Below are 12,681 nucleotides of genomic sequence, written 5' to 3'. Positions count from 1 at the left end.
TTTAGTGTCATATCTAAGAATCCATTACCAAATCAATGGGAATCTAATTTCACACTATTGCATGTGGAAAGCCAGTTGTCCCAGCACCATTTTGTTGAGGAGACTATCCATTCCCTATTGAATGGACTTGGCACCCTTGTTGAAATCAATTGGCTATAGATATATAGGGGTTTATTTATGGACTCTCTCTTCTCTCCCATTGGTTTATGTGTCTACCTTTATGCCAGTACCATACTGTTTTGATTATTATATCTTCCTAATATTTGGGGGGGCTGGCATTGTTTAATAAGATTATATAGCTTTCAAGTGTAGAAAAATACATTTCTCAAAAAAATACTTATTGAAAGCTACTCTGCTAGGTCTTGAGAATGCCACAATTAATTAAAAAAACAGTTCCTGACTCAATGATAGGTTAGTGGGAAAAAGAAATTCATAAGTAAGCAATTACTAAAGCAGTATGGTTATGTAATAGTAGAGGTATATACCCTTGGCAGAATTACATATGTAATACTAGTTTTTTTAAAAACTTTATACTGAAAATTTTCAGATCTACAGAAAAATGGGAGGATAGTATAATGAACACATGAATTCCTTTCAACTAGATTCCTATCTGTTAACATTTTGCCACATTTACTTTGTCTTTGTCTTTCTCTCTAAAAATGTAAGTTGCAGCAGACATCATGACATTTTGCTTCTGAATACTTTAGTTCCCCATTCATCTACATATCTGGGGTGGGGGTTAGGAGGCACCTAGGGAAGGATCCTTGTGGGAGTGATCCCTAAGCTAAATTTTAAAGGAAAGCTAGATTTTAGTTGGATGAGTCAAAAAGGTGTAGTAGTAAGGAACAACATGATATGTGTGAAATAATAAGCTGTTTGGTGTTGCTAGAGAGTAAATTGCAAGGAAACGGTGGCTAGAAATGGAGTTGAAGATGTGGGCAAGATCCACTTAAGAAAATAAATACTCATGATATACCACCTGCCCTGTTGAGAAACCTGGAATGTAACCTGCAAGTGGTGAGGAGCTGCAGGGGATTTGGATTGGTCGGGTTGTTTTATAGTTTGATTTACTGGGGCGTGTGAGAACAGAAGATGAGTGAACAGGGTGGGAGGCAGATGGAGGCTGTGATGCCAGCATGGTCAGAACTCATAAGGGTCTGGACTAGAGCATGTATAAGAGGATAAAAGGAAGATAGATTTTTAGGTCATAATTAGGATTAAAAATAGCAGTACTTGTTAGGTGTAGGGAGTAAGGGAAAGCAAAAAGTTCAGGATGATGTCAGTATTTCTTGTTTGGATGACTTGGTAAATGGTGGTGCAACAACTAACATAGAGAACACAGGAGAAGGAGCTAATAAAAGGAAGGTAATGAGTTTGGCTTGGAAAATGTTTTAAGGTATCTGTGAGATGTTCAGGTGGAGCTGTCTAGCACATGGTTTAAGGGAGCTGGTATGAGTCAGGAAAGGCATGGCTTGAAGGTATCAAGTTGAGCATCACCAGGACTGACTGACGTGGAATTGAAGTCATGGTTTTGAGCAGGATGAGTGTACTGTGCATGAAGCATGGGCAGCCAGCAGAGACAAAAACAGTTGTCAGGAAGCTGGGTGGAAAACCAGTGATGTACAGAATCATAGAAATCATGGGAGAAGTTTCAGGGAGTTTATGAGATAACATCAGATGCAACAGTGTTTCATTAAGACAAAATTTGAAAAATACTCTTTATGCCAGGCAATTAATAGATCATTAAAGTCTCAGAGCAGTTTTAGTAGAATGGAAACAAGCGATAGGGACACTGAATTTTGCCTAAAATTTAACAGTGGGATAATTTCTTGTTGTTCTGATATTCTGTGACATTATTATTTTCAAATTAGAAATAATACTATTCTGCTATGATTTAATTTTTTTAATCTTCACCCAAGGATATGTTTATTGATTTTAGAAAGAGAGGAAGCGGGGGAGAGGGAGGGAAACTTGACGTGGGAGAGAAATTGGTTTCCTCTGTATGCGCCCCAGCCAGTATGCACCCCAGCCAGGGATGATGCCCGCAACCTTTTGGTGCATGGGACAGTGTTCCAACCAACTGAGCCACCTGGCTAGGGCTATGTTATGATAGCAAAATAATACCATTTTACATTTTCCTGAAACTTTTATTAATACCATGATTATCAGAAAATTTAGTTATTTAACTAGTGTTAAATGGTTAAATTTCTATTTATTTTATCTGAAATAACTGTTAAACATATACAGCTCATCCTTTGGGAACATTCTCTTTAAAAATAATAATCAGTGAGTATGTAAAACCATTAAAAGGCATTCATCATTTGTTTATTAAAGTTCTCTGTGCTGTTTCTTAAATTGATTTTCCTTCAACTTATGTTTCTAAAAATTTAGTCTATTAGGTCTTCAACTTGAAAAGGCAATCATGATTTTTAAGCAAACTTCCCTGTTCTTTATTTTATCTTCTAATATCAGTTTTGTAGATGATTTTGATATGGTTTAACAGATGAAACCATTTCTCATTAATCTGTAAATATTTGAAAAATTTTAGTAAAATTAATTAAGACAAGGAAAACAGTCAATCCCCCAACCCCTATTTTTGGTATTTTAGCTTTTCTAAACAATTCAAGCATTTGATTTTAACAGGCAACCCAACTAAGATAGTGGGCTTAAAGTGTGTATATTTATAAAACCAGTTACATATGTATGTGAGTATAAAATTATTTATGAATAGTAATCTGAGCCTTAAGAGGCCTAGCCTTATAAACTTGGTATATCTATATTTAAGAAGGTCAAATGAAAATATGCATTAAAAATATACATGAATTTTTATGGTTTTTTTTAAGAAAAAGTGAGTTGTGTTAACTTACAATGCTGGACACATTTCATATATGATAGTGAAAATTATGATTTTTAAAAATATGAAACAGGGAAACAAAATTTTCATCTTAATGAAACAGCAACGTAAGTGTCATTAATAAGAGGGCATTTGGCTCTTCAGACATGTTGTGCCCCATTACATAATAGTTTACCAGATTAAATGAAATTATTGATTTCTGCTTCATTACTGACATACATTTATGAGCAGTTTCTTCGGCACCAGAGCACAATGTCAAAGGTCATAACTTTCTTTCTTCAGAAGAATAAAAGCTTTCAGATGGCACATCCCAGAAACCTTCATTGTGGCCTTTTGCTTTTTCTCTCTTGCATAGAATTACTAGAGAGGCATGGTTGAAAGAAACATCTCATAAATCAGCAGGAGAGAGCTATTACCCTCAAAGGCTTCTTAAAATCATTGCCTACTAAGTGGAATTCCACTACAGGGTAATATTGTGCTTTACCCAGATTTTGACAGTTTTTAATACAAAATGATTTGTTGTGACATACCTTTTTGTGTCTACTATTTTCTGTAAAATATCATTTATATTTTAGTTAAAGCATTCTGTTTGAAATAAGTTAGACTATTTCTCCTGTGTTAAATGTATATATTTTCTACTTTCTTATAAAGGTCAGGTCTCTGACATCAGGAAGGACCAGTAAAGAGATAGGGATGTAGATGTTTCTCCATCACTTAGTTGTGTCATATAACTGACGCCCTTGCATCAATGGCTATATTTTCCACTTTCATCAAGGTGTTTTGGTATCATGTAGCTTTAAAGCCACAGCTTTTACCATAGCTGGCATACCACTTTACTGGAGAATGTTACTAAACATGAATCTCATTTGAAAATGAAAAACTCTTAATTTCATAATAATAGCTTGAGATTTAGGGATTATCAAGTTGTATAAATATATATGTATATATACACACATGAATACATGCATACATATATAATATTTTTGTTACATGTATGTCTATAAAATTACTTTTTCTAGATCATAATGAACTCAGCAATTACAGTCCTAAAAACTCTTCATATCTTTGTATGCTTTAACTAAGTAGATAGAAAAAGAAAATAAGAAATCAAAGAAGTGATTTTTTTTCCTTTTAGTAGTCTGGTCATTTAGACAAAAATTAAAAACTAGATTATACTGTAATTCTTGAAGATTAGACCCTCTCAGCACTTTAAGGTAGTTTCCACATTATGACGATGTTGCAGCATTCTGTTGAAATCCTCTTGATATTTTCAAAACCTCCTCAATGACTCCTTGCCTCCCATGCAACTAAGGGCTGTAGTCACATGGATTAAAGAGGTAGGGAAGAGTGCTGTAGGATGCAGAGGAACTGTCATTTCTCAGCACATATGTTAATTCTGATTAAAAACTTGGTCTTGGTTAATAACCTAATGGAATATTGTGATTGATACAAACTTGTATTTGGACAGTCGATCATCAATCTAAATTCATTTGTAAGTTGGTGGCAAATAATTATTCTGTTTCAAGGAGAGTGATATACTTTGTTTATCTGGTAGTTTTTGGACAGTATCTGAAAAAAATAATGTGAACAATTGTTGGAATTTTTCCTTTGCTGGTAACATTTTGACAAATTTATTTCCATTCATCTCTGCATGTCTGTATATTATGTGATCATATGATGTTTTACAGTGTTTACAGTTTAGGGACTCATTCTCTTTCCTTTTACTTATATTTTAATTTATTGGGGTGATACTGGTTAACAAAATTACACAGGTTTCAGGTGCATGATTCCACAACACATCATCTGTACACTGTACTATGTGTTCACCACCCCAGGTTAAGTCTCCTTCTATCACCACTCATTTCCTTTACACCCTCCCTCATCCCCTTGAGAATTTTTGTAAGTGTTGAGCATTTTATTATAGTAGTTGTGCACTTACTGAATAATTTACCCATGTCTTTTCCTTTAACTTGTGCCAGCTGTTCATCTGAATGTTTTATCACAAAGGTTTCCTCTCACTTGGAGTTGGTGTTAATTGCGAGATCAGGCCAACAGTAGTAAATTCCTTTTTGAGTTTCTTTCACTGACATTTTGGCTTCAAGATTAGCCCTTTTTGATCTTAAAACCAATATTATTTTCCCTGCAGACCTCTAGTTTGGATCCTCAGTACTCAGGATGTTTCGGAGGCTGTAATTCCAGAGTACTCTGGATGTTGTGATCCCAAATCAAAGACATTTATCTCTTCTTTTAAGGAAAAAAAAAAAAGGATTAGGAACTTCCTGCTGCTTTTGCAAACACTAAAAGCATCCTTTAGGGCTTGAAGTTGCCCTGAGGTCACTTTTACAAATGCTTCAAATACTCTCAAGGCCCCCAGTTAGCTCCAAGCTTTTGCTTTTAAGGGTAAGGGCTAGGATTCCTAATAGTCTAATAGCTTTGTGTATAGAATCAATGAATGAATCAGATTAAAAACATGGTTGGCATTATGTAAAGAACGTGTTCTTATCCCTGGAGGTAGGAAACAAATGTGAAAGCTTTGGCACTGAGGTCTTTGATAATATTTTGTTTCATTATACGCCCTGTCATTGTAGCCTCAGTTAAATAACAGATATATTACTTAATAGTTCTTTTTTAAATAACACAAACATATTAGTACTTATTTAATTTTAATTTTTATTTTTATTTTTAGAGAGAGGGGAAGGGAGGAAGAGAGGGAGGGAAATATCAGTGTGTGAGGGAAACACTGATTGGGGACTTGGCCCGCAATCCAGGCATATTCCCTGACTGGGAATCAAACCAGTGACCTTTCAGCTCACAGGCCAGCAGCACCCAGTCCATTGAGCTACACCAGCCAGGGCTGATACATTCTGAAATGTTAGTATTAGATAATATGAAAAATACTTTATTATTTGAAGAAACCATTAGATTAAAAGAAGAATTACAGTGATTGTATTCAGTTATAATTATTAGAGTATCACATCTATGTATTTTAAAGCTCAGTTCCTAAAAAATTAAGGAACTCGCTAAATGGACTTTCCTCGGAAGTCCCTCTTGTGGGGTTGCCATTTGAATTCATTAAACACAGAGATTTTTAAGGATTGTTTCCAAATTTTAACTTTATGAAAAACAATGATGTTTATATATTTCTTTAAGAAACCACTGCTCAAGTTCAAAGCATAAATAGAACATTTTAGGTCAAAAATATATGTCATCTCTTATAGCTATTTTGAATATGTATAATTTTTAAGTGTAAATGGTTAAAAGATTTGAATAGTTACAATATGGACTAGATCATTATACTTGAAACAATTAATTTAATATTTCAAAGCATATGTGATCCATAAGCAGGGGAAATAATCTTTTTTTTGGAAACTTAACCTTCCCTAAAGTTAGGGGGGGGAAAAGGTGACTTATCAAGGTGGGGCAGTAATAAGTTCCTGCTTGGATATACTCCCTCTGCTCCAAATGCACAGCAATTATAGGTAAAATACAAGAATAGAAAACTAAAAAGACATATTCTGGCTTAAAAACAAGAGGAACATCTATGGGAAGCCAAAACAGGAGAGAAATGTAGAGGGTTAAGTGGCCTGAAATTTTAGGCCTGGCTTCACTTCTGGATCAGGAAAAAAATTTAAACAATTTATAAGAAGCCTAAACCATGAAGAAAATAATAAATTTTTAAAACTTCAAAAAAAATTTTAAACTTCTGAATTTCAGAAAAATAACATAAGCCAGGAGTTAAAGGACCAGCCACAAGCCAAAAAAGATATATGCAGTAAATCTAAATGACAAAGGATTACTAACCAAAATACATAAAGAATTTCTACAAATCAGTAAAAAAGAAGCAAATATCCTAGTAGAAAAGAATGTGAACAGGAGGTAGTTCACAGAAGACAAAACTTAAATAGCTGATAAATATGTGAAACTATGCTTAACTCACTTGTAATCAAGAAAGTGAAAAGAGTAATTTTAAAGATATTATTTTAGCCCTGGCTGGCTGGTGTGACTCAGTGGATTGGGCACTCCTTGTGAATCGAAAGGTCGTCAGTTTGATTCCCATTTAGGGCACATGCCTGGGTTGCAGGCCAGGTCCCCAGTTAGGGGCATGTAAGAGACAACTGATCTATGAATCTCTCACACACTGATGATTCTCTCCCTCTTTTTCTCCCTCCCTTCCCCTCTCTCTAAAAGGAAATAAACTCTTAAAAAAAATAAAGGCACTATTTTACATTCACTACATTGACAAACATCAAAATGCCTGATACTTCCAAATTATGGCTAAGAAAGCTGATGGTAATCTAAAGTGAATATAAATGATAACTATTTTAGAAAGCAGTTTGGCTGTATGTGGAAAAATTGAAGATGCATATGCCTTTTGACTCAGCAGTTTCATTACTAGGTATATGTCATAGAAAAATTCTTGCCCATGTGCAAAAGGAAACATGTATAAGAATGTTTTTTGAAGCAGCCTTTGTAATAACGGAAAGTTGGAAACAAATTACATGTATATCAATAAAGATATGGCTAATAAATCATGGGATACAGTGAAATGAATTGGTTAAAATGATTAAAAAAATATATATATAAATGTGGATAAATGGCAAAGTAAGCTAAGCATAAAAATAAATTACATAATAGAGAATGGTGCCTTTGTGTATAGATTGAAAGTATGCAAAACAGTATATATTTTGTTTATGAGTATATACATAGTATAAAATATTAATGAGACCAAGGATATTATTCAGGATAGTGGTTATTTCTGGGGAGGGAAAGATTAAGTTAGAGACAGGTATACAACCAAATTTGTAATGTTTTATATTTAAAAAAATTCTGCTATGAATGTGGCAGAGTGTTAGTATTCATTAAAGCTTGGTGGAATGTACAGAAATGTTTGTTGTGTTACTCTCTCTTCTATATGTTTGAAATAGTCTGAATAAACAACATTTAGAGGAGTGTTTTAAAATATATTTCCCTATTTTGTCAGAGATAAAATGTCTTATTAGTGGCCTTTGAAATCAAATTATCTTATATGGCTGTAAGTGTTTGTTGTTTGCTTGAATTGACAGCTTATTTTTAAGTTTTATCTTAACGATCTTTTTACTGTTTTTCTTCCAAGTCTTAAAAATACTTAATTTGCGTAAAGGTTTGATATAAAAAGATACTAATAATCTGAAATAATGTCTGCCCTGAAAAATTTATACCATGCTCTCGCTTCAGCAGCACATACACTAAAATAGGAATGATACAGAGAAGATTAGCATGGCCCCTGCACAAGGAGGACATGCAAATTCATGAAGCATTCCATATTTAAAAAAAATTAACACCATATCTGTGTTTAGCACCAAATAGTCTTAACTTGATTCAGCAGGGCCTTTGAGTTATCGATCAGATTGCTTCATGTTTAATTTGATTTGAGAAAGAGCACAATTATAGTAACCAGATCACACATCATTATTTGGATTGTCTTAATGATCAAATTGGATGAGCAATTAGGAGTTGAATCAGCTGCTTTTCAGTTACCTATTATAATACCCAAAGAAAGCAAATCCACCTGAGATTTGTGGATTTGGTTTAAACATACAGCAAAGCTGCATTCTAGAAAATCTTTGCTGCTACAGAAAATGAGCCTCTCTGAAAGCTAAAGCTATTATTTGAGACAGGGGTCTTTGTCTGTCTTTGACCATTGGTCAGTGAACTCTGACCAAGCATTTCATCTCACCATTTTGACCAGTGTGGGTTGCTAGTGATTGATTTATTAACCTCTAGAGTTCACTTTCTTATGTCAAAGACTTATCAGTATAGAAAAGAAAATTGCATGTAAGCTTATCAATTTTATTTAAAAGACTAAAATGCAGTTGTGTGATGGAAGAGGTTATATTGAGACCTGAAAAGCATTCATTGTTTGCTTGCTTTTTTGCTTATTTGTTTATTATCAGAGAAAAATATGTTTTTAAAATTATAATTTATTGATTATGTTATTATACTTGTTCAGTTTTTCTCCAGTTGTCCCACTCCACCCAGCACTCCTCATTCCCTCAGGCAATCCACACACCTTTGTTTATGTTTATTGGTCATGTGTATATTTCTTTGTCTACACCATTTCCATACTATACTTTACTCTCACAATACTATTCTGTAACTACCTGTTTACTTCTCAATCCCCTCACCTCCTCATCCATTCCCCCAAACCGCCCTCCCATCTGGCAACCATCAAAACATTCTCCATATCCAATATTCTGTCTCTGTTCTTTTTGTTTGCTTAGTTTGTTTTTTAGGTTCAATTGTCCATAGGTATGTGCTTATTGCCATTTTATTTTCATAATTTTGATACTCTTTTTTTTTAAATAAGTCCCTTTATCATTTCATATAATAAAGGTTTGGTGATGATGAACTCCTTTAGTTTTTTCTGGTCTGGGATGCTTCATTTGGAATCGAAGGTCAGATTATCTTTGCACAGTAGAGCTATCTTGGCTATAGGTCCCCAGTTTTCATGACTCTGAATATTTCTTTGCAATCCCTTTCAGCCTGCAAAGTTTCTTTTGAGAAATTAGTTGACAGTCTTATGGTGACTCCTGTGTAGGTAATCAACTGCTCTTCTCTTGCTGCTTTTAAGATTCTCTCTTTATCTTTAACTTTTGTCATTTTAGTTATGATGTGTCTTGGAGTGAACCACTTTGCATCCATCTTGTTTGGGATTCTCTGTGCTTCCTGGACTTGCATGTGTATTTCCTTCAATAAATTAGGGAAATTTTCCTTTATTACTTTTTTTCAAATAGATTTCCAATTTCTTGCTCTTTCTCTTCTCCTTCTGGTATCCCTATGATGTAACTGTTGGACCTCTTGAAGTTGTCCCAGAGGCTGCTTACACTATCCTCATTTTTTGGATTATTTTTTCTTCTTGTTGTTCTGATTGGTTGTTTTTTGCTTCCTTATGTTCCATATCATTGATTTGATTCTCAGTTTCATCCACTTTACTGTTGTCTACCTCTAAATTGTTCTTTATTTCCATTAATGTATCCTTAGTTTCTGTCTGGATTTTTTTAATGGTATTGAGATTCTCACTTAGTTCATTGAGCATCTTCATAACCAGTGTTTTGAACTCTGCGCTTGATAGATTGCTCATCTGCATTTCATTTAGTTCTTTTTCTGGCGTTTTGATCTGTTCTTTTCATTTGGGCCATGTTTCTTTGTCTCCTTATTTTGTCATCCTCCCTGTGTTTGTTTCTGTGTATTACGTAGAGCGGCTATGATTCCATGATTTGGTAGGGTAGCCTAATAATGTATTAGGTGTCTTGTAGGCTCCAGTGGCAAAGCCTCCCTTATCACCCAAGCTGGGTATTCAAGGTGTGCTGTTCGTGTGTGCTGAGTATATTCTCCTGTTGTAGTTGAGCCTTGATTGCTGTTTGCAGGTCAGTGGGAGGGATTTACCCAGGCCAGTCAGCTGCAAAGATTGGCTGTGATTACGTACCACCAACCTCCACCCTCTATGGATGATCAGTTGTGCAGGAGCAGGGTAGTGGTGCTCTGATGTGGTCCATAGCTGTCCACTGGGTGCCCAGGCTGCAGGGTTTCCCAGGTAGTACAGGCTAGGGTCAGCCACCAACCTGTGTTTTGCCTGGGGCCACCCCATGTGAGCTACAAAAGCAAGTGGCAGATGGCTGCTACATGTGATGGGCTTGGAGGTTCCCAGGTGAAGACATACTGTGACCTAGGCTGGCTAGTGCTTGTGCCAGACCTAGAGCAACTTAGTTGAGGTACGCAAGCTGGGGGCTCACAGAGGTCAGCTCTTGCTTGTTTGAGAGAATTTAGTAAGTTGTGAAGCATGAGCCAAAACCAGCCATTCACATGGAAAAGCCACTTGACAGCTTGGGTGCAGTGGAGCCTCAGGGGATCTCCAGGGCAGGACAAATATAGTTAGCTAGGTTGATGGAGTCTCAGAGATGACACCTGCCTGCTGGCTCTATGGCTCTGTGAGGGTGGGCTCAGAAAAGTAACAGTGGCGTCTGACCACCTTTCTGTCTGGGAGAAAGCTGTCTTCCAGCTCTTGCTTTGATGATAGACCCTTCAGTTCCTACCTGTATGCCATTGGTGCCTTTTAAGTTGCTACCCCAGTGCTGGAGCTCAGAGGGAGTGAGTCTGAGTAGGTGAGTCCATGTGCAGGTTCTTTAAGAGGAACTATTTGGAACTCTAGAAGTTTCTTCTACTGACTCAATCCCTACTGGTTTTTACAGACAGAAGTTATGGGGGCTTATCTTCCTGCCACTGCAACCCTGGGCTGGGTGGCCTGGTATGGGGTTGAGACTCCTTGCTCCCACAATATCCCCCCACCAAATTCTTATCTACCACACATGGGTATGGTATCAGCCCATTCAGCATCTCTGCATTTCTGCCCCTCTTACCAGTTTTTTTCTTTAGTTCCATAGTTGTTGGACTTCCATTTAACTAGATTTCTGACAGTTCTGAGTGATGGTTGTTCTATAATTTAGTTGTAATTTTGATGTAGTTGTGTGAGGAGGTAAGCAGTGTTTACCTGTGTCTTCATCTTGATTGGAAGTCTGAAAAATAGGAGTTTTAATTTAGATTAGAGTGCTTGACAGTGACACTTTCACTTAAAGATCCCATCTGACTTTTCAATTGATATGAAGTGCATGGATAATTTATTTTTTCTTCTAAATTGTCAATGAGAAACTCAGTTTGGGAGCTTTGATACTGAACTCTCTGCTCATCATTTCTTTCATTATTTACTCAACAAATATTTACTGAGCATCTACCAGGTACTAGTCATTGTGCTAGGGGCTGGGGTTAGGTGCAGGGAACAAGGTAGATGGAGTCCCTGCCTTCGTGGAGCTTATAGCCAAGTGGGGGAGATAAAATGAATAAATGTATGTCAGGCAGTGAGATATGCTAAAAAGAAAAAGCAGGGTAAAGGGGGAACAGAAAACTGAGGTGGGGGTTAGTCACTGTTTTAAATAAGATGATCAGGAAAGACCTTTCTGTAAGGTGATATTCGAGTAGAAACTTGAAGAGAGAGCGTACCAGATATGGGGATTTCTAAAAGAAGATTACTTCTAGGTAGAGAGAAGAACCAGTGCAAAGGATATGAGGCTGGAGTGTGTTTGTGTGTTCAAGGAACAGTGAGGAAACCATTGTGGCTGGAGCAGCATAAGAGAGAATTGCAGAAGATGAGGTCAGAAAAGCAAGTAGTGAGATTGACAGGATGGGTGACAAGGGGATGCAATCATGTAAATGTTATAGTCCATTTCAGTGCTACATTTTATTTTATTTTTTGAATATTTATTTTTTTTATAGAGGAAGGAAAGGAAAGAGGGAAACACCCTTATGTGAGAAAAACATCAATTGGTTGCCTCTTGCACACCCTTAACTGGGGGGCTGGCCCGCAACCCAGGTATGTGCCCTGACCAAGAATAGAACCAGTGACCTTTCACCTTGCAGTATGATGCCCAAACCACTGAGCCATACCAGTTAGGGCACATTGCTCCATTTTAATTTGACTCAATTCAAGTCTTAATACCTAGAATTATTTATGCTTTTCTTAACCATTTCATCTCACTGTGATCTTTTCCTTCTCTAGGCCTCCTTCCATGTAATGCTCATCTAAGAGATATCATCTACCATATTTATTTAACTTTTTACTTATCACATCTGTGGTCCCTGACCAAATGTTTTGTACAAGTATACGTATGTATGTAGATATACACACAATTACTAAAATTATTTTTATAATATGTATGCACATGTATACATATAAATGATTACAGGTGAGAGCTAAAACAATAGCAGCCAGCTGAGAGATGGATGCATGAGTTGGG

General features: G+C 36.1%; 1 protein-coding gene and 1 non-coding gene across 2 annotated transcripts in view; both read left to right on the top strand.

Moving 5' to 3' along the window:
* Positions 1-12,681, top strand: part of PRTG (protogenin) — a 123,798-nt gene that overhangs the window by 13,330 nt on the left and 97,787 nt on the right. The gene's annotated exons all lie outside the window — the stretch shown is intronic.
* On the top strand, positions 8,054-8,162 carry LOC114493561. Its single transcript, XR_003684197.1, has one exon. It is a non-coding gene; the product is annotated as a U6 spliceosomal RNA (small nuclear RNA).

Source organism: Phyllostomus discolor, chromosome 1 (genome assembly GCF_004126475.2).
Source record: "Phyllostomus discolor isolate MPI-MPIP mPhyDis1 chromosome 1, mPhyDis1.pri.v3, whole genome shotgun sequence".
Taxonomy (NCBI): Eukaryota; Metazoa; Chordata; class Mammalia; order Chiroptera; family Phyllostomidae; genus Phyllostomus; species Phyllostomus discolor.
Note: the sequence above shows the minus strand (reverse complement) of the source record. Positions and strands in the feature narration are given on the sequence as shown.